This window comes from Pelodiscus sinensis, chromosome 2, assembly GCF_052426305.1.
Source record: "Pelodiscus sinensis isolate ZL-2025 chromosome 2, ASM5242630v1, whole genome shotgun sequence".
Lineage (NCBI taxonomy): Eukaryota > Metazoa > Chordata > Testudines > Trionychidae > Pelodiscus > Pelodiscus sinensis.
In genome coordinates, this window is record NC_143053.1 from 77,330,381 (window position 1) to 77,353,916 (window position 23,536).

Sequence of the window (23,536 nt, forward strand, 5' to 3'; positions counted from 1 at the left end):
ACTGCCTCATTGGGTCATTGGCAAATTTAGCCTTACAATGTATGTAAAGTGCTCCAAGCTCCTTAGATGGAATATGCTATTGGATTTAAAGTGTTATTAGTGTACTAATGATATAAAACATGCAGGCTACGTCTACTTTGGCAAGATTTTGCACAAATACTTTTAACGCAAGAGTTTTTGCATTAAAGTATTTGCACAAGAGAGCGTCTACACTGGCATGTGCTTTTGCGCAAGAGATGTGCTTTTGCTCAAGAGCATCCATGACAGTGTAGACGCTCTCTTGTGCAAGAAAGCTCTGATGGCCATTTTAGCCATCGGGCTTTCTTGCACAAGAAATTCATGTTGCCTGTCTACACTGGCCTCTTGCACAAGAACAGTTGCACAAGAGGGCTTATTCCTGAGCGGGAGCATCATATTTCTTACGCAAGAAGCCCTGATTTCACACATTAGAACGTCAGTGTTTTTGTGCAAGAACTCCCCGCCAGTGTAGATAGGCAGCAAGTTTTTGCCCAAAAGCCTTTTTAAGACAGCCTGACAGCAAAGTCATATCACCTTCATTCACATGGCTAATGAGCATCTGAGTTTGATATCTGATTCTGGTCTTTCTGGAGGTGAGAGCATTACAAAGGGACCACTCTCAATTCCTTAGGGAAGGAATCATGTTGTCATCTTTGTGTCCCCTAGGGTGTGTCTAGACTACCTAGTTTTGTCGACAAAAGTGGACTTTTGTCGACAAAACTATACCAGCGTCTACACTACCGCTGAGTTCTGTCGACATAACGTCGATAGAACTCAGCAGTTTTGTCGACGCTGGTATACCTCATTTTACAAGGCATAACACCTTCTGTTGACAGAACTCTGTCGACAGAAGGTGTTATTGCCTGTAACGTTGTGTCCAGACTACCGAGTTCTGTCGACAAAGCAGCTTGCTTTGTCGACAGAACTCAATGTGTCTGGACGCTCTTTGTCGACGGAAGTTTTGTCGACAGTATCTGTCGACAAAACTTCCATCGACAAAACGCGGTAGTCTAGACGTACCCTTCGTTTACAAGATGCGATGATTAGATAGCAAATGTCAACTGCACAAGACAAAGTCCTGACTCTCAGACCACCTGGGCTCCCTACTGCAAAATGATTTGTGTGAGAATCAATGGTGTGAAACAATCCTCATCTGTAAGAGAATGTTGCCCACAAAATATAATTTGATAAAGGGATTGATTGTACGCTGATTTGCATCAGCTGAGAGTCTGGCCCAGAGAGCCACACAGTCCCTTCATCACTGGTATTGTTTGAGTGAAACTGTAGGCACAACTTATCCCACAATGTTTATTATTTATCACTGCTTGATGTAATAATAGCATTCTTCCTAGGGAAACATTCTGGTCAGCCAGGTGCCAATGCAATTTGGAATTCATCACCATCTGAGTGTTTAGTGCTTTGCTGTAAATCAAGTGTGCACACCGGTGTTGAAAAACATTGTGTCAATTCATTAGTCCATGGAATGGGAAAGATCAACATATCAGTCATGAAGATATATGAAGACTGCCTCTTAATGATGTTAGCTTGTAGGCAGATTGTGATGGAACCTTTGTGGCCTGATGACTGTGTTTAATATGTGCAATCCATACCCCAATAAATCTGTAGCTGGCAATCAGAGCACAGGCACTTTGTTCCATTTATAGAAAGAAGTACACAATGTATTGTGGGCAGCATTAACATTTAACAATGTTTTGCCAGAACATAGGGAAGTTCTTTATTGAATCCAAATTAAAAAGTAATAATCACCCAATAAAAACAATCAGCATGGGTAATGCTGCTTTTCAAGTCAGGAGACTAACCCATCAGATCCCATTACTGCTGCAGTCACGACAGTGTCTGAAGGAATTGGATGTTCCATGGACTGCAACACCCTATTAATCTCTCTAGGATTTGTCTCTGTGGAAAGCTGTACCAGCAGAAAGTGTGGGTGAGGGTTGACTCAGCCTACAGTGTGTTGTGCTGTCAGTTGCCCTTTCAAAGAAAGAGAAGCTGGCGAATACTGTTGATATCAAACAAAGCAACAAATCCTCTACTCATGATTGAAAGATTTAAAAAGTGGGATTAAAAGAACAGAGCTTGCACAAATTAGCTGTTCAGGATGTTTATTTATCTGCGAGTAATTGTGCACACCATTAAGGACTAAATCCCCAACTGGTGTAAATTGGTTCCATTTAAGTCAATGAAATGATAACTGTTCACACCAGCGGTGGATCTTACATTCTCTGGGTGGTTCCAGAGGTTCTTTCCAATATTTCTGAGAGACGTAGTAATGAGGGGAGCTTCACTTTGCCATTTCTCAGTCTCCTTCATATATAAATAATCAAGAATCTCATTCCAGTCATTTTAGGTGATCATGGTTTGTTAATCAACTAGAATAAAACAGTAACCTGAACAGTAACTAGGTAGGTAGTCTGTCCAACTTAACCTCAAACTAATCAGGAATTGTAGTTGTGGTCTCATTTGCACATTCAAGAATCAGATTGCATGGGAGGAGGAAATGCTGATATTTTACTTGAATTCTAGCCATAATCCTAGAGTAGCTAGACCAGGGTGGGCAACCTGTGGCCAACTGGGGCTCAACCTGTGGCCCACAGACCCCTGGCTGCCCCCCATGCACCTTGTGCGCTGTGGCACTGGAGCCCTGCATTTCCCTGCTATTCCCTTATCCCTCCCAGAACTTTTGAAGGTGCCATAAATCACCTGACTCCTGCTCCATTCCCACTCCTTTCTGTCCCTTCCAGAACTGGAATGCTGTGAGTCATCTGTTTGCGGTGTTCCAACTCTGGGAGGGAGAGGAGGAGGAGTGGGGATGGAGTGCAAATCAGGTGATTCACTTGCTCTGAAAGTGCTGGAAGTGAGGGGGAGGAGAAGGTAAGTATGGGGCTCTCGTGCCCCACAGTGCAAAAGGTCCATGGGTGAAGTGAGCAACCAGAGGGGCCGCTGGGCTGCAGATGGAACCCCACTGAGGTGAAGGTGGGCCACACATGCAGCCCACACACTATTTGTGGTTAGCCATCCCTGAACTAGATACTTCTGTTAAAGCAAACAATGAAATAGTTAACATAATGGAAATTTACATTGTCACCACCACTGAGTCTCAGAATTAATTCCCTAAAGAGATGTATGGTGCCATTCTTACATGAAATGTGGTAAATTTTCTGTAAGCTTGGCAAAAGAGAACGCCTGTGGTTCACAATTGTAAGCTTGGGGTATTTTTCTTTTGTTTACTCCACATAAAAGCTAGGAACATTTTTTTTTTTAATAAAAGATTGCCTACGACAGAGAGCAATGAGACCAAGTGCTCGCTTGGTGCACTGCCCAGTATTGGTTTAATCTTGCCTCTGGATACAGTTTGACATGTATAGATTTTTGGTTGAATGATAGGATGTAAAATTGTTTCTACCAAAATGATGCAAACAGTAATTCAATTTTAGAGCCCATGGAAACTAGAAAGAAAGGTGATGGTGTAAGGGAGGGCTAGCAGGCACCATTGAACCAAGCTTTACAACTTTTGAAGGTATTAGCACAAATTTTAAGTAATGGATTTTGAATGACATATGGTAAAGGACTGAAATTTTAAACCCGGTTAAGAAATCATATAAGTGAATGTACTGATGGTGTGATCCATGTGTGGTTCTTTGTTATTTAACCAAAAAACTAGAATAGGGAGGTAGCTTTTATGTAGCCTCTTGATCTTACCACTTCCCTCTTATTCCTAACAAGAGACTATTTCAGTTCTTGCATTTTCTTTAAATTGTATAATGCATTTCCCAACTGCTTAACAGATATTTGGTAGGGTTCCCAAATTCCATTTGGGGAAACAAGCTGCTCTTTATCAATGTATGTCCTATAGTTTAAGTATATGATGATGATTTTTCATCTCCTGTCTCAAACTGTTGTGTAGAGTGTGTACTCTCCAACATACTCTCCAACATACGCTCCATCCTGGAGGGGCCTGAATTTATTCAGGATGTGTTTCCTACCTAGTGTGCTATACCTTTCAGAGCCTCCAAATGAAAGATACATACAAGAGCCACATTATAATTATACTTCCCTATCTATTGGGGAGGGAAACATCTTTTTGTTTCAGGTGCATGGTGCAGGCTTTATCAGGAAACTAATGCAGCACACAACCTTTTAGTATCTCAGGCACTCATATTCAACCTGGCTGTGTTGTACCAAATAAAAGCAAGCAGGATCTTATGAGGGGGATAAGGCAAAAAGCCACATTTATTGTAAAGATAATAATAAAAAATAAAGAAAAGATAGAAGCAAACAACGTTGTTTAACTACTTATTCCTAACATTACTTAACCCTTATACACTTATATATATATATATAAACCATTCATTCATACATCCATTCATTCAAGTTCTGTGTATAGTTACCAGCCTGGAAGTTGCTTGTGACAGGATACTGGCCAGGTACTCTGTACACAAGTGATGGTAGTGGGGAGCGAAGTCCTGATCAGATGCGCATCTGAAGCTCCTGGTAGGCTGGCAGCAGAACCTTGGACTCTGATTCCATAGTTTTTTAGTTCAGTTCTTATAGGAATTTTTTTCCTATGCCAGTCTATGGAAATTGCTGTATCATGCTGATGTCTCCAGGGTGGCTGCCAGGTGCTCATCAGTGATCTCATCGGGTGGACCTCCAGTTTCTCCACTTGACACCTTTTGGTTGCACTGGCACCTGACGCCTTCTTCAGCCCTTTGTTGCTGTATTCTCAGGCTGGCACCTCTCAGAACCATTCACTCATCATCCAAGCACTCTCTCATACATTCATACAGTATTTTGTATAATAATAAAAGTTGTAGTTACAGAAAGTTTCTGGGTGGTATTGCTTAAAACATTCTCTGAGTGCTGAATAAAGTTACAATGTTTTAAAGAGAACAGGCCTCAATTAAGAAACAATGCCCTTAAGTCAATTACAGGGCTTGGCTCCCATAGCAGAGTTAGTGGCTTGACAATGCATTGTTACAATGTATCTCTGCAATGTCAATTTCAAGCAGCCCCTTGCACAAGCTTGAGTATGCCCTGGAGCGCAGGGGGGAGGGGGAGGCTGTTTCTGGCTACATAGGATTATATTCTTAACAGTTCTAAGTTACATGACCTAATATATTATATTCTAAAGGGACAATAATAATAATAAATCTAAACATTTAACAATCTTAACAAATAATAATAATAATAAGAAGAAGAATTAATAATAAATCTAAACACTAAGTTGTGGGGAACAAATTATGGGGAGTCACTTCCATTTGGAGGAATCATTTTCAATACATTAATATGTTATCCCTACAGCTGTCATTCAGGAAATGGGAAGCTCAATACTGTGTGGAGAATTCATGGTTAATGGTTGATTTAATCTTTTCAATCCCCAGGGATTCTGTAGAAGACTAGTTATTTTTGTCTCAAAGAGGAATGTATTGTTATATACCTTATATTTAGTTTTTAATAGATTTTCATAGTTGGTTTGAAAACAAACTCATTCATTTGCTCTTATTTTAATAATAGGTTGTAATTAAAATTATTTGCATTCCTATTTTAAACCCCCAACATTCTGTTTGTACCAAACAATGTACTGAATTAATCTTTCACATTTATTTTTAATTGTATTAACACAAGCAAACTGTCTGGAAGGTGAGCGGAGACTTATTTGTAATAAAAATAGCTACTGAGTGCTTCTCAACCAGACCAGTGCTGAGTTGTTCTTGTTACTATTCTGGCGCAAGGAAAAGGAGATTTAATGTTCCTCTCAATGGCATTTTTTCCATTTGTCTGGAATGTGATACATTCAGAATGTTGTACCCAATCAACTCCAACATTTCAGAGGATGTTCTAAATGTCAGTGGGCACAGCCCTTTTCATTGTTGGTGCAAAGCAGCACACCAGAAACCCTGATTCACTGCCTGGACTTTGGAGGTAGTATCTTACCAGACGCAGCAGCTAAACTTGCTGGGTGGAAATATTGTCTGTTGTCTGAGCACTAACAGAAATAAGAACCTTACAGTGAGACTTATAGCAGGGGTGGGGAACCTTCTTTGGGCACCGCATACAAATGAGAAGTGCAAACCCCCCTCCCTCCCAACTCTCACTGAAATAAATGGTCCCTGACTGAGGAGGAGAAAGACACTTTCCACATTCTCCTCGCACACCCAGAGCCTGGAGAGCGGGGATGGGGGGGGGGGGAGGCTAGTAGATATTGTGTGCTCCAGCCCTGCAATGGTGCAGCAGATGGCTGGAGTGCCAGCAGGGCTCCCCAATGCTGGGGGGTACTTATAGGAAAGGCCCTGAAAGGATGAGGGGGAGAATAGACTTGGGGGGGGGGGAAGGAGGAAGTAGCAGATGTTGGTGAGATTAGGGCAGTGATGCTGAGGAAAGCAGGAATCTGGGAGAAGAGTGTTTGGGGGTGGGAGCGGGGAGAAGCAGGAGGGAACCAGAGTGGGGGAAATGAGTGTGTGGTGGAAAAGGAAAGATCCATAAGGGAAAGGAGAATTAGGGAGTGGCTATGATGAGGAAAACAAGGAACCCTGGGGGGAAGTGGGTGAGTGGATGAGCCTGGAAACAGACACCCTGGCTATGTCTACACTACAAGGTTTTTGCGCAAAAACCTGTGGAGCATCCACACTTCAAGTGTGATTTTGCACAAGAAAATTGACAGAACAGAGGGCTTTTGCTGGTAGAGTTATTCCTCTCCCCATGAGTAATAACTCCTTTTTGTGCTACAGCTCTTGCACAAAAAGGAAAGTGTGGACACTCTGGAGAGATTTTTGCGTAAGAAACCCCTATCAGGCAATCAGAGCTTTCTTGCACTAGAGTGTCCATGCAGTGTGGATGTTTCTTGCACAAAAGCACATTGCTTTTGTGATGCGCTTTGAGGTGTGGACGTGCTTTTGCGCAAGAAGTTTTTGCGGAAGAGATCTTCCGCAAAAGGCTTTTTGCGCAAAAACCCTGCAGTGTATACTAAGCCCCTGAGTATAGCTGGAGCATGGAAAACTGAGGTGAGGAAAGGATGGGGCGTCTACTCAGTTAAGGAAGGAGGAAACTGAGAGCTTCAGGGAAATCAGAGATATTGAAGCGTAGACAATCTTACAGAAATTGGGTGGAAGAAATTAGCTGGTGATCAGAAACAGGATCTGTGGAAATTGAGATCAGAAACATGGGTGGTTCATTCTCTCTGGCTCTGCATGGAGGCTCTATCTTTTATTTCAAAATTTTTAAAAAAAATCCAGAAGAAGCCAAGCCTCTGAAACACAAGCAGGGGTTAATTTAGATCAATTTCCATTAGCACTGAAAATAATAACAGAGTAAAATCCAAGGTGCTGACTGCTGACCTCTATATCCTGATGAAGACTCATGATGCAGCAATAAGTAAGGTAAATGGCTGGGAATTCATAGCTCAAATACTAAGTTGCCCATGAGGCTTTTCCCATCTTCCTCTGGGCAAAGTGGGAGGTGTTGCATAAAAAAGCCTCCGCCTGAGCTCACTAGATTTATATACATGGATTTTCTAAAGCTACACCAAACTGTAAGGTCTAAGGTTTTAAACTGCAACTTATTATGATCCTTGTCAATCTTTGCAATCTGTGTAACTCTCAAACTTACTGTAAACTGAAACTTTGTAATCTTTGTAACATGCAGCCACCTTGCTTGTAACTTTCCCTAAGCTGCATTCTCCCCTGAGTGAATGGAGAGAGAGTGTGAGTGTGAGTGTGTTTGAAGAAGGCTTGGAACAATGGACCACATGGCAATGAGTCATCACAGTATCCCTGCTGGATAAAGGGAAGTCTGGGCATGCTCCCTGATGACAAGGTGAATGAGTCACAGGAGCCATTCAGACACTATATAAAGAAAAGGAGCACATGTGAGACTCTCTCTTTTTCCTTCCGCTGATCCTGAGAAGCTCCTCTTCAGTGTCTTTCCTCCTGACCAGCTTCCCCAGCCATGATGAGTAGACAGACCCTCCAGGATCCACATGCCTTGGCTCCTTCTGCAACCTATATGTCTGTGTAAATGTGTGATTGCCTGAGGGCAGGAATGAATGGGTGTGAATGAAGGGAGGGGTGTGTGCTTGCTTGCTTATCTGTGTGTGTGAAAGAGAGAGTTCTATCTTCTTTAGCTTAAACCTTTGGTAGCTGCTTTTTCCTCTTTAGTTTTACCTAGTGGAAATAAACCCATACTAGAGTAACCCTGGGTGGTATCCAGTGAGAATATTTTTGGGGTAACAGGAGGGGGCCTGGCTCTATGCTCCCATACGGGGCAGGGCATTAGGCAGAAGGGGTGGGACCAGAATAGGCCATCCTCCATGCTGCTCAGAGTGCAGCACACACAGCCCTGCCCTCGAAGTCACACAGAGCATGCGGCAGATATTCCGGCAGTGATTTCATGAGCCCACGGCTGCCTGCAGTAGCAGTGGCAGTGCCTGGGAGCCCCGGGCCTCTTTGAATTTCTGGGCCCAAGGGCAACTGCCCTCTTTGCCTCCCCCCGTGGGCAGGCCTGTGAGGAGTTCAGGGTTTGTTTGGCAAGCTCTGTGCATGTTAGAAGAAGAAAGCAAACAGACAGCAAGAGCTGCATCCCAGACCATGATCTCGAGAGGCAGTGGAAAGGCATGCTTGGACATTGTACAGGGCATTCCCTCTATAAGTCACCCTGGGATACATCGGTTCTGCACTAATGTCGTTCATGCTTGCATTATAAGTCCTCCCATTCCTCGCTCTTACGTCACACACACAAAAAAGCCAATTTGTGCAAATGGAAGTCAGCCACGGGAAAAAAATTTCCCACTTTGTCGTTTCACAATACAGCCAAATTTTTTGGAACATATTTTGGATGTATAGCGGGAACACCCTGTAAGCAAGGAAACTGATTATGTCTATTTCTCCTGTGTTTGGAGAAACAGGACTTTGTGTACATTCTTAGTAAATAAACAGGATTCAGCTCTGGAAAATATCTGACTCCGATCATCCATTTCTCCTAACAGAAACAAGTCTTGAAGTTCTCCAGTATTGGCTAACCACCTGGCCAAACAGGCAATGACATGTTCAAAAGTAGTTCTCAGAATTAATGCTGTGTGATTATTACATGAAACAAGTGGCATTGTTTCTGTTGTATGATTAGATGACTTATGTTACTAGCCAATGCAGCAAGAATGCTGTCTGTTGCTACTGAATATACAGTTCAAAATGTACCCTGTATCTATTAGTTAAATATACTATAGCTATAGCATAAATTACAGGTCGGGGCTGGCTTCTCTCCTTCACCTGAAGACATTTGTGAATAATTTTGAGATAACAAATGGCTTTAACATGTCATGCTCTCTAGGGGAAGAAATTCACAGACAGAAACAGGGTCAAATCCTGGCCCACTGACTTCAGAGGAAAAAGTTGAATTTTAAGGGAGTCACATGGCTAGCCATAAATACTGAAATTAGTCAGAAAGTTTGTTAGTAGCCAATCATCTGCTCTACTGTACTGACCAGCTACATTGTTCAGTTTCTCCTGAAACAAATGACAACCATCAATATGTGTGTGCAGTGCAACTCTACTTTAATGGGGGCTTGTGGCGTGTGCTTGTGTAGGGAGGAGAATAAATATTTGGCTGTAATGGTCTGCTGCAGGTATGGTGACTGAACATTAAGAAGTTTTCAGGACAAACTTAATTCCATAAGACAAAAAAGAGATTCTCACTTTGCAACTTTGCCATGGAGGCTTGAATGGAAAATTTCTATTCAGTAAATTAGGCTAATATTTTTCTCTTGTGTAAGACATAGGGACAACAGTGTTGTAGGATGCACAATACTATGAGGGACAGATACACTCAGCAAAAGCAGTAAATAACCAATAGTACACAGGAGCTTTATCTTCCTTATAAGCTGAATTAGATTTTCAAATGTATTACTTTGTTAGCTATACTATCACCACATGATAGACTGAAGGAGTCATTAGTGAGAATCAATAAGGCTACATCTACATTGCAACGCTATTTTGGGATACCAGAGTATCCCAAAATAGCTATCCCACATCTTAACAGCAAGCCCATTATTTCAAAATATAACGGGCTTGCTATTCCGATGTCCCTGTAAACCTCATTCCACAAGGTGTAGGGGACATTTCAGAATAGAAGGTTATTTCAAAATTTGGCACTGTGTAGACGGTACCAGAGTACGAAATAAGCTATTTCAAAATAAGATCGAAATTTGCGTAGGTCAGATTGCGTATCTTATTTTGAGCTATGGTGCGGTGTAAATGCCCCCTAAGTTAGGAAAGGTGGGGAGCAGAAAGAAACAGTATTTGGAAACTGCAGCATATTCTTGTTGATTAGAAAGCTGGGATACTTCCATGGAAAAGATAAGGATTAAATAAGCATTCCTTACAGAAACTGTAATAAATTTACCCACAAATCAACTGGCTGCAATATTTTTTTATGATTAGCAATACTTTATATTGATAATTGACAGTAAAAATCTTCATTTAACCATAGAATTTCTATGGCTAGAATTTTATGCTTGAATAGTATGAACACAGCAGAAGGGATATACTGTTGACTGCCTGATCAGAATGGTGACAGCGATTGTGATCACGGACACTAAAGAGGCTACAAAAATAGAAAACTCGGTAATAAGTGTTTTCAGCTATCCTCGTATTGAGTGAATCCATGTAACCTAAAGATGAGATGCAGCAGGTGACAACTACTTCTCCTTTTCCCAAGTAGATCACTGAGATTCACCTGGGCTCTACCACCCTGTGTTTCACAAGTGGATAAGAAAGTAAGTGAGTGTGTGTGTGTGTGTGTGTGTGTGTGTGTGTGTGTGTGTGTGTGCGCGCACTGGATCAACAGACTGTGCCTTCTCTTGAAGACTAGGTTGCAGCATGTCAAGGCCAGTTTCACAGGAGCATGGCCATCTGGGTTTAGTGCATGACTGCTCTACCCACTTTTTTACCCTCTTGAACAGGGGTGTGCCCTTTTCCTTTTTACCCAGCATGCTAATCCAATGCTCTATATGGCATTTTGTGTGCATTTGCCCTGCACATCGAGAATGTATCACTCCATTTCTCTACTGTAGTCTATACACCTACCTCACACTGTAAAAAAGGAAAAGAGCCTATACCAAAGTTGAACCTATTTCATGATGTACAGTATATTATATAAATCTGAACAGAAAAACTTACAATGTCATAATCTTTGCTCATTTCTTATTCTTTCTTGTTTCATATATTGTATGTACAAATTATCCTTCAAGTGTTCTCCAGAATCCTGGTAGATGTGTATGCCCAGATCAGAAAATGTGTTTCCTGAAAGAGATGTGTCATAGGGGGTGTGAATTAGTCTTTTGACTCATTTTGAGCATAGTGATCAAAATATGTACATTTAAAGATTTTTTTTAAAGGAATAGTATTTGCTTTTTACAGTTATATGATTTGACCTGGTCCATTGAGAATATTAAAAAATCACAGGAAATTGTGTGTATGCACATTATAGATATATATTTTGTTTTAACTGCTTCTCTTCCCCCACATCATATAGCCAAGAAAAAAAAATCCCAGCTCTCTCAGTATTACAATATTTCACCTTATCTTGCATAACTTAATGTATTGAACCTCTAATCAGAAGCTTGAAATCATGAACCCAAGAATCTGGCTGAACTAGCATAGTAGAAATAATTGTAGTCGAGAGAGAGATGAGTCTACTAGTGACACCTGGCGTCCAAAATTAAGGTTGTAAAAATTTAGTCAAAGTAAAATGTAGTTTTGTATTTAACTATACATGTAGTAACTGATGTGTGAGGTGGTGTTAGTAAAGTTTTTGTTCCAATGACAGCAAATGTGTATGTGACATTGTGTATGTGGCATTAAGATACTGTCTCAGTGAAAGTTTACTGGAATGTAATGGAAGAAAGGAATATGCATTTTTACATTAAGAAGCACAAACCATTATGGCCAATGACTCCGAGCCTTAATGAAATTTCAGAAATCTAGGTAAGGCAGTGATGACATTGGAGTTGTATTTTGCTTCAATATGTCTGCCCTTCTGTGGCAAAGTGACAAAATATGAAAGCCTCTAATTGCACAGAACAATTGACCCATCAGCCACCTCTGCCATTATAGGAACACAGATTATGTACTGTAGTTCTTTTACTTGTTATTTGTAGACTATTGGGTAAGGGTAACAAGTAGGATAATAGCCAACATAAGTAAGGGAGATAAAATCTGTCCTATTGCTACATCAAACTGGTCTCTCAGGAAGAGCAAATTCTGAGATGATATGAACATATGAGAACTAAGCTAACCCGTTCAGTTAGATTATACATCCTTATAACAGGAGGAATTCTGCTTAAAATCTGATGACTGCAGTATAGCCTGCCATGCTCAATTTTATTTCTACGTTCCTTGATTTTACATATAGCATACATTATTCTCTCCTTGCCCAGTAGAATTTTGAAGAATAATTTAACTTGAATCTGTAGTACTTTGAGCTATGTTCAGTGACTGGATGGCTGGGCTGTTGTTATTGTCTATTTATTGCATTGTTTGTAGCGCGGGGGCACAATATAGCCTAACTTCTGACCAAAAGGGAACATAAATGCTTTGGAAAGCAACAGTGAAGTAGGTAGAATTTAGCATACAGAGCAAGCAAACAAACTTCTCAATGTGCATAGGCATTCAAGCCAATGTAATGCCAACTGACATGCTTCACAAACTCAAAGAAAAGGAAGAGGTCATACCAATGATATTTGATACCATATAACAAAGTTACAGGTTGCTGAATTTAGTGTTCCTCATAGTGAAGCTATCTGACATCTCAGCCATTCTTAGAGCTTTTAAATATTCATTTTTAACATTTTAGTTTCTCAGGATAGAGAGAGCTAAAATATATAACCTAATGTAAAAGGGTGACAGGTTCATATTATGCCTGCAAAGTTAAATTAGAGTGGAAAAACTAACATTTTTCAAGCTATTAAAAATGCATACACTATAAAATATTATAAAAGTCTGTAATACAATAATATATTTTTAAAAATCTACTAAGTAAATATATGTTTAAAAAATAAGGAATTGGTTTTCCATAAAAGTTATATGTAGATAGGAGAGAGAAGGTAAGAATGAAGCTTGGTCATGTGGGAAAATTACTATATAAATAAACTGACAACCTCACAGACTGGTTCATTATGCCAAACCATATGAAATTTTAAGAATTTGCTTAGATCCCAGAGACCTGAGTTCATCTAGTCTTCAAGAGTTTACTTCAGAGCTTATAGATGCACTGCACTTTTGAACCAGAGACAAGTTGTAGGTTTGGTATCTTAAAGGACATGAACCTTATCCCATGTTCTGTGCTTTGAAAAGTCCTATATAGTCACTAGAGATTTCTCAGACAACCTTTTGGAATAAGTTCAACACCTGTTATGTTTCATGAACTAGTGGCACAGCTGTTTGAAGATTATGAAGTGAGGATCATAGAGTGGAGGTCATTTGAACAAGAACATGGGACACACCACGATGACTCAGGGGATTCTGAGAGATCTTGCCAAGAATTGGGGAAATTTTCATTATAGGGTGTATCTCTTAACATTTTGTAACAGAGTAATCTCATGTTAAAATGAACTCTGGCAAATACAGCTATACAAAGATGACATTTGGTATAGACTGCTGCTAAGAAACAGCATGGTCACCAATTAAGAATGGCGGATGACAAGACAAGCAAACCTCAAACTATTGAATGGTATGTGTAAAACATGCAATCCAAAATTCAGCTAATGGGATGTATGCTTAAAGGAACTGAGGCAAGAACAACCCATTGTAGAAGCTGTAAAAAGTGAATGACACTGAAAATAAGAGCTGGTCTATGCTAAAATGGCCTGTTGGTGAAATGGGTGTTAGCAGTGAGTACAGCTGAATTGGTGACAGACATACTTTAGCTACTAGCATAGCCAAAACAAATGAGGTAAAAGTATTTGTAAATGGGAAATACTAAAGAACCTCGAAATTATAAGCACCTCAGGAAAGGAGGTTATTTGTAACTCTGAAATGTTTGTAACACTGAAGAAACATTATGGTTCTTTCAAAAGTTGACAACTAAAGATTGACTTAACACATCTTTGAAACTTTACTATGCAGAAGAAAAATGCTGCTTTCACCTTTTTTTAGTAGTTTACATTTAACACAGTATTGTACTGAATTTGCTTTTTCAGTTTGTAACTCTGAGGTTCTACTCACTGTAAACAGTCTTACATTCACCCCCGCCTCAGAGTCATTTAAAACCATGGTTTCAGTACCATGGATATCTACCAAGCTGTTAAATGACCAACACCACTGCACACAAACAGATCATTTCTCGCGGATGTTCATCAGATGTTGGAAAAGGGCATTAAAAATCTCAAATGTGCTTCTACAGAACTCATTTGATTGGGATGCTACTTTTACTCTAACTTTCTAGTAGTGATGGTATCCTATACCAAATCATTCGAACATCTGCAGAAACTTCCAAGAGTTTTGTAGCATTCGTATTTCCTTAGATAGTCATAGGACTGGTAGCTCAAAAGTTTTTTATTTAACTGTTGAATCCTATATCGCAAGTTTTTTACGTTTATCATAAATATTGCTTTCCTCGGCAATCTCTCAACCACATGTCCACATGAAGAGAAGACTACAGGTTAAAACTAAAAAATCCAAGGCTCTCTGATCTGGCAACAAGACCAACAATGTTCCTGGGCCAGAGAGCTGCTGTGACCAGGAGTCGGGCAGGAGCAGGTCCAGCATCTCAGCTGGGGCGGGTGGCAGTCCAGCTAGAGCCAGCAGCCCAGCAGAGCCAGTGGCCAAGGTGGGATAGAGCAGGCAGCAGCTGGGGCTGGGAGCAGAGCCAGGCAGGGGATCCAAACTCGACCTCCCTTCATCTAGCAAACTCTCTTGTTCTGGACCTATCAGGTCCCAAGGGTGCCAGATCAAGGCAACACAGCCTGTACCACATTTTGAATCAGTCTCCTTTTAGTCAACCTCCAATGGACCTTATTCTGTTTCACCTCCTTATTGTGATTAGGGACATCAAAATAAGCACTATGACATTAACCTTATTTTCTTTGGGTTGTAGAGTATGCTAACTCTACTAACTTTGGAGAGAGCCTTCATTTTGCCTGTAACATGTCTAATGTATTTTGGAAATGTCCTATCTGGCCAGATTGCTTTGTGGATTGCAGCCCCTTTGCACAGCTCAGGCAACATAAAGAGGCTTTAATTTCTTGGGTATGTCTACACTATGCGCTTATTTCAAAATAAGCTATTTCTGAATAAACATTCTGAAATAGCTTATTTCAAAATAACTCATCCACAATACAAATCCCCATTGAAATAGCACAGAGCTATTTCAAAATAGAGTGTCCACATTGATTGGAGCCTGAGTCACATATAAGAGCCCTCGGAAGCACTTTGGGCAGGGCATCAGGACAGTCATCACTTCCTGTAGCTGCTGCCTGCGGCTATCTGAGGCGCATGCTTAAAGGGACCCCCCCTGTTCAGCTGTGTCTGAGGCTCTTCAACTTTATCTACCTCCTTGAGGGACAGCAAAGCCTGTTCTGGTTGCCCTGCAGACACCACAGCACTCCAGCCATGAAGCCAGACCTGCTGGAAAGCAGTCACCAGCTCTTCGACCTGCTGCCGCACCTCCTGGTGCAGTTACTGCAGGCTGCCCTTGCAGCTGTGCAGGAACAGGACCCATTGCTCCCTGTGGGACACCTCCTCTTTTCTTTCCATGTGCTGCTCATGCAGCACAGCCCCTCCCCTGCACATCATGCACCACTAGTTCTGGCAATGGGGCACCAGTTCTGACTGGTGGAACTGGATTGTCATGGAGCAGTGGGACGACCAACAGTGGCTCCAGAACTTCTGCATGCAGAAGGACACCTTCCTGGAGCTGTGAGAGTGGCTCACCCATGCCCTCTGGCAATGGTAGACCCATATGAGACCCACCATCCCTCTCCAGCAATGGGTCACCATCGCACTGTGGAAGCTCACCAGGCTGGACAGCTATCGCTCTGTTGGGAACCCAGGTCAGCATGGGGAGATCGATTACCAGGGCCGTGCTCATGCAGGTATAGGACTCTCATGCTATTGTCCCACGAGGATGGTAAACTGCTGGAATGGAGCTCCCTAGGGAAGGGGGGTGGAAACTCCCTTCCTGGAAGGTTTGTCTGTCCCCTCTTCACAAAGCCCTGCCAGGGAATGGGGTAAGTTGGGGTTGGGCCTGGTGTTTGAGAAGCGGGGATCGGCCTCAGGGAACTGCCAAGGGCTCTGGCAACCCTGTGATTCTCTGTTTGTCTCCTACAGGTGATGTGGGCCACCAACACCATCCTGCTGCACAGGGTCATCATCCTGGGTGACGCGGACCCCATCATCACTGGCTTTGCCACCATGGGCTTCCTCAACTGTGGGGAGAAGGGTCATTGATAGCACTTACATCCCCATCCAGGCCCCTGACCACCAGGCCTCTGATTATATCAACCAGAAGGGGTACTTTTCCATGGTCTTTCAGGCCCTCATGGACCACCAAGGCTGGTTCCCTGACATCAGCATCAGGTGATCAGGGAAAGCGCACGATGCCCGCATCTTCTGCAACTCCAGCCTCTACCAGAAGATGCAGGCCAGCACTTTTTTCTCCGACCACACGGTCAGGGTTGTGGACATGCCCATGTGCATTATGAGGGATGCAGCCTGCTCTCTCCTTCCCTGACTTATGAGCCCTACACGGGACACCTTGACAAAGCAAAAAACATTTCAATGGCAGGCTCAACAAGGCTCACATTGTTGTGGAAGGTGCCTTCAGCCATCTCAAAGGGAGATTCCACTGTCTCCTCACCCAGCTGGACCTCGGTGAGTGGAACGTCCCCCAAGTGGTGGCGGCCTGCTGTGTCCTCCACAATATTTGTGATAATAAGGGGGAGACATTCCTGCCAGGGTGGGGGCCAGAGGCCGAGCATCTCGTAAGAGCCTTGGAGCAGCCGCATACCACTGCCATCCGGCAACCCTTTCAGGGGGCTGTGTGCATCCGAGAGTCCCTAAGAGAGAGTTTCAGACAAGGATACCTGTGAGACTCTCCCCCAGGCCTCTCTACAATGGTCCTCTATAAGGCCCCAGTGTGCCTTTCTCCACCATCCCTTCCTTCCCCTGCCCTCCCTTCCCCCCTTCCACCTCCTCTCCATTCTCTGCTGATAAAATAAACAAGACTTTTTGTTTTGGAACAATAAACTCTCTGTACATTTTAATTGAGGTAAATATAACTGGGAGGGACTGGGGAAAGAACCCGGGAGGAGGGAGAAGAGGCTCAGGGATGGAGCTGGGACTGGCACCTGCCTCAGACAGTCCCATTGCCTTGTGTACAGGGCCCTCCGTGGCCACAACAGGGGATTAGGGGGAGAAGCCAGAGAGTTGGGGGGCAGAAGCAGGTATAGGTATGGGGGAGGGATTTGGGAAGGACCAGTGCAGGGGAATGGCTGCCGGACTGTTCAATCATGGTGAATGCTGTTAGTGGGAGGAGAGAAGGCAGTGAGGGTGTGATGATGGAGAACAGACCAGCACTAATCCTACATCCACATAGGGTCTGTTATGGTCATTCTGTCAGTGGAGCAATTTAGAACTCTCTAACAGCAGATCAAAGCAGTGTTGGGGGAAGGGGTGGCCTTCAGAATCAGGGAGCTGTAACAGTGATTTTCTAACACAAGAGAGAAGCCTGTGTGTTTCAGATCTGGGGTCAGATCCTCCACTTATTCTGGACCCTTTATGTTTGATAATGTTTAAGTTTCAACAGGGGCAGCTGTCCCCTAGCACAGATACAGCAGAAAATGGCCACAAGGCTGTCTCCCAAGGATGCCCTCAAAAGACTCAACATGGGGGCTGTGTCCAGACTCCATGCCTCCGTCGACGGAGGCATGTAGATTAGCCAGATCGGAAGAGGGAAATGAAGCCGCGATTAAAATAATCGCGGCTTCATTTAAATTTAAATGGCTGCCCCGATCTGCCGATCAGCTGTTTGTCGGCAGATCGGGAGAGTCTGGACGCGATGCCCCGACAAAGAAGCCTTTCTTCATCGACACAGGTAAGCCTCGTGAAACCAGGTTTACCTGTGTCGATGAAGAAAGGCTTCTTTGTCGGGGCATCGCGTCCAGACTCTCCCGATCTGCCGACAAACAGCTGATCGGCAGATCGGGGCAGCCATTTAAATTTAAATGAAGCCGCGATTATTTTAATCGCGGCTTCATTTCCCTCTTCCGATCTGGCTAATCCACATGCCTCCGTCGACGGAGGCATGGAGTCTGGACACAGCCAAGGAGAATGCTGGGGGAAACTGAGGATGGGAGGAGCATATTGGGTGGGGCTTTCAGGGTAATCTTAGTACATTTCCTATTTCCCCTGTGAGTTGTTTTACCACGACTTTCTGCCAAGTGCAGCCAGCAGCAATCAGAGCCAGGTTCAATATCGAAGGGTTCCTTTCAAATGATGCAACACAGGACTGGCTCAAGCCCTCACCCAATAACCTAGAAAATTTACACACCAACCTTGGGTGCCACTTTTAAGCCCAGAGTCTAAGTGTAGAGAAGAAACTTTTAATAAAAGCAGAGTGATAAATTGTCATAAATGTGCGGAAACATGCAAACAGGGTTCGTAAACATAAACCATGAGTAAAAGACTCATGGGAAGTGTCCTTTTCCCCTCAGGTTCTTAAGTCCAGCTGCCCATTAGTCCACATCACATGCCCGACCCCTCTCTGGCACTCCACTTACAGTTGCTGTCAGTGATTAGTGGAGTTCCAAGATTCAGAGGTGCATTTGCAGAGTGCACCACCCACCCCAGGCTGTGAGGGATAAAGAGAAACCTTACTAATTCCACTAATTGGGCACTCACTCACTGCTCCTCTTTCCCAGTCACCCTGCTGGCCACTTGCCAAGTGTTCCTGCCAACCACCAGCTCACTGCTTCAACCAACTGCCTGCTCACCACTCCCAGGCTATGTCTACACTCGCAGCTTCTTGCACAAGAAATATGCAAATGAGCCTAAGCATGGAATATTGCTGAGCCTCATATGCATACCTAATGAGCCACCATTTTTGTAGAAGAGGCTCTTGTGCCAGAATGAGCTGTCTACACTGCCCCTTCTTGCGCAAGAAAAACCCACTTGCGCAATGCTGCTACGCCGATTACTTTTCAGGAAGAACGGCATTACGCAAAAGGGTTTGTCTTGCGCAAGAAGGGGCAGTGTAGACAGCTCCTTCTGGCTCAACAGCCTCTTCTGCAAAAAAAATGGTGGCTCGTTAGGTATGCAAATGAGGCTCGGAGATATTCCAGGCTTAGCCTAATTTGCATATTTCTCGCACAAGAAGCTGTGAGTGTAGACATAGCCTCACTGTCCTCTCTGCCACCACCCTGCTGGCCACCTGCTCACTGACAACCCTAAATAGCATCCAGGCACAGAAGCCAATCACAGGCTTTCTGGGTAAAACCCAGGCAGGTAGTAATCCTAATAAAAGGTTGATTATTGTGAAATACCTGGCATTGGATTATTTCTTGGATATCCATAGAGCCAAGGGAGGGAAAGCCCTCGGGCATCAAGATTCCTCCTGCATGACTGCTATAAGTATGGTAGGGACAGCCCCCTTTTCCCTCCAATCCTCACTAAAGGTAGCATGTTTAGTTTAATTCTGGCTTTAAATTGTATTGACTTTTAAGAATGAGCAAAGGATAGAAATGCAGCCGACTAGAGAAACCAAAAGTCTTTGATATCTTTTTCTGTCCAAGGAGGGAAAAGAAGGTCAAGATCGCTCGCAGGGCTGTTTGGGGTGGGTGAGACAGGGAGCTCAGGCCAAATAGTTCCATTGCTCCTGACTACAAACTTGGGCTTGAAACCCCTTTTTCCTCACACGAATAACAGAATATGCAGCATTATATACACCAGTAAGAGCTTGTTATTTTCCTAACTGCCATATGCAAAGAAGCCTAGATTTGGTCTGAAATGGTCGTCTGGTTTACTCTCTTGTGAAGGCCTAAAAATATAAAAGGAATAATAGAATAATTCTACTAGATATGTGGAGAAAATCAAATGTCATCTATCCTATGTAGAGTGTATGAAGAGTCAGATTTTGGATATTCTTTTGTTTATTCGTGTATTCGTATGATAGCCTATCTCCATTCTTTTTCTTAAAAATTGGTACAAATAGTATTAAGAAGGGTTTTTTTTTTCCGAACTGGGGCATTTTTAGTGATACAGGTAAAAAAGAGATTGTTAAAGTGTACTTATAATCTTGACAGTGTCCCTTTTAGTTTGTTCTTAATAGCTGGCTGTTTCTAAAATAGTGAATCAAATATGTTGTATGTGCATTAATAAATAATTGATCATTAGACTTCAGGGAGTGTTCCTCACAAAATTCTCTGCCTTTATTTGCTAGGTAAAGAAAATGTGCTCAGTGCTGTACATGACACTAAGATAAAGGGTCCGTATCCCAAAAAGCTTACATTCTAAAACAGACATTTATCACTTTAACAGCAAGCCAAATGTTGATCTTAAATAACATAAAGTGCCTCTTTAACTGCAATCTTATTTTTATTCATGTCATAGCCGATAGTAAATTCCTACCAAGCAACACTACTTTTAAGTGGAGGTCACATCCCTTAATCTATTATCTGACTTTTCCATCCATTACCACTAAAAATCAAGAAGTGAAGTTAGAATTTAATTTCTCTGCTTTTGAGTTCTTTGTAAAATTTTATGTGGAAAAAAACTTGAAAAGAGCTTACTTCGTTGAACCCATTAGAGGTCACTATCAGTAAGATGATCTGTCAGAGGTGGAAGTATAGATGATACCTGACATATGCTAAGTAATTCCTCTGCTGTGAAATTTGTTAGTGTTTAACCATAGTACACTTTAGTCTAGCTTTAAAATGCAGTGTGGTAGGGTCAGGCCAGAGGACTGCTATGAGGGGTGGGAGGAGCAGCCCCAAAAGGGTAAAAGACCTGTTTATAGAAGCAGAGGGCTACAGGACAATTAGCAGCAGCTGGAGGAATCTGGCTCAGGCAGATTGTGGCAGCTGACTCCAGTGCGGGCTGGCTGAAGGCCTTTAAAAGCCTCAGCAGTTGGAAGCTGGGGGAGAGAGTGAGAGGACAGGTGAAGGAGAAACAGAGAGCAAGGAGTTTGAGAGCGAGTCATACCAGCATTAGAGCAGTCACAGCTAGGGAGGGATATCCAGAAGGAGTGGCTGGGCTCCCTATCATGGAGACTCGCTGAGAGCCCCAACCCCTGGAGTTGGGAGCGAGAGGCTGGCCCCAGTGGTGGCCTGGTTAAGAGCGACCCATACTACAGTGGGCAAAACTCAGAAGCTAATATTATCACTCAAATAAACCTTGCAATTAAATCCTGAAAGATTTTCAATGTTTTAAATTAGCACAGAAAAAAATACATTCTGGGATCCAAATCCTGAGTCTTGAAATCAGTGGAAGTTTTGCCAGACTTCAGTGGAATCCGAATTTGGCCTCATTCCACTGCTTGAAATGAAATTTACCAACTCTGATTAAGTAACTGAATAAGAATAATCATGACTTTTTTGGGGCCAATTGGAATGTCATTTATAAAAAAAGGCTACTATATACTCCAAGTTTTACTGAAAAATTATTAGAGCTTCCACAGAATTCCATCCACAAACTATATCAGTTTAAAATGTACTGAAATCTTAGCGCCTAGCCCCGAGTTGAATTACAACCAAATTTTGGGTAGTGCTTTTAACACTGATAGCCTAATAAATCTCCCTGGTTGGCACAACGGTCTTTCCAGTACCAGTACCGTGGCATATCTAGACTACCAACCATCTGACTTCAAGGTATGGGGGCAGATTTCAGTGGGTATTTGCTTATGACTTCTGAATATCTAGCTTCTTTAAAGGTGACTCAAGATAAATGTTGAAAAAATGGAGGCAACCAAATTACTATTTACTTCTATAAATTTAGAGCATTGAATACTTTTGCCGCTTAAAGTATAGGAGTCTCTCTTTCTTTAGTAATAAAGAAAAATCCTTGTGTGGTTTTGGGTTTTTGTTTTTTTGGGTGGGGGGAGGAGTTTGGCACTGAGATCATCACTACTGGGAACTACCACTTTATTTCATTTAGAAGAATGAACAAGTTCTAGATGGCATCAAGAAGTGGGTTAATGTATTTATTTTATTTTATTACTACATCTGTTGTTTTATTATAAATCAGGCTAGATTTCTCTTCTGCAGTTGGCGCGTAGGTGATAACTTTTATGTGCTCACATTGGAATGTCTTCAATGATACACTATGCTGGCATAGAAGATGATACTGTGTAACAGAGATGCATGGCATTTATCAAGCATTTCCATTATGCAAGGCAGTGTAGAGCACCAATATTGTTTACCATCTGTGTTAATGCAGATAAATTTATTATAAATAATTCATTGCATTTTATAATTCAATGCAAAATCATTTAAATTCTTACTTTGGCATAGTGTATGAATTTGTCCTACTAGAAATATGGACCTTGAATGCAAATAAGTTTGTTTATTTGTTAATAATTGCATTGTAGCAGCTGAATGTAGTAACAAGTGCTATGGCTCGGGCATGAAGTCATCATTTCTCCCTGATAGAAAAGAGCCTTGATTGTTTCTAGTTTTCAGCACCTTTGAGCTTAGTATATCTATTTTCTGGCAGTTCTTGCTGGCCCTGCAAAATACAGCACCTGTCCCACACAAAAAGACTATTAAGAAGTGTTTTTATTTACCTTTTTATATCACAACATAATTTATTATGTTAAAAATGTCATATTCTAACTCTAAAAACGAGTAGTCCTGTGGCACCTTGTTTTTTAACAAATCTTGGGAAAGTACAGAAATTCCAATGGATTGGAGGACTGCCAATGTGGTTCCAATATTTTAAAAGAGATAACAGAGGACACTGTCGACCAGTTAGCCTGATGTTAATGCAGATACTATCATATTGTATTTGGGGGCTCAGGATGGATGGTTGGGGGTGTGGGAGGGCTCAGGGCAGGAGCCTGGGGATGCAGGAGGACTCAGAGTAGGGGGCTGAAGGTGTGGGGGAGCTCAGGGCAAGAGTCAGGCAGTGTAGGGAGAGTGCACAGAGGGGGATCAGGGTAGGGGTAGTGTTGTTGCAGTCGGTTACCTTGCCTTGTACTGCTCCTATTTCCAGCCAAACGGGAGCTGTGACTGTGGGGCCGGCACCTGCAGCCAAGGCAGTGCGTAAAAACCCACTGCCATTCTCCTCCCCACAGGGGCTGCATGTCACAGGGATGGAACATGGCTTGCAGCCAGCATGGGGCCAGCGGAACAGGCTGGGGCTATGTCTACACTGTTGAGTTTTTGCGCAAAAACTCACAGAGTGTCTGCACTACAAGCGCATTTTTGTGCAAGAAAAAGTACATTAGATCATCAAAAGACAGGGCTTTTTGCGCAAGAGTTATTCTTCTTTCTACGAGGAATAAGCCTCTTGTGCAA

The 23,536-nt window shown here is 42.5% G+C and overlaps 1 protein-coding gene across 1 annotated transcript in view; it reads left to right on the forward strand.

Moving 5' to 3' along the window:
* The window catches only part of CHST9 (carbohydrate sulfotransferase 9), a 249,544-nt gene that overhangs the window by 48,105 nt on the left and 177,903 nt on the right, over nucleotides 1–23,536 (forward strand). Inside the window, exon 2 of the mRNA XM_075920797.2 lies at nucleotides 10,750–10,804. The gene's annotated coding sequence lies outside the window, so the exon portion shown is untranslated. The remainder of the gene's footprint in view (nucleotides 1–10,749; nucleotides 10,805–23,536) is intronic.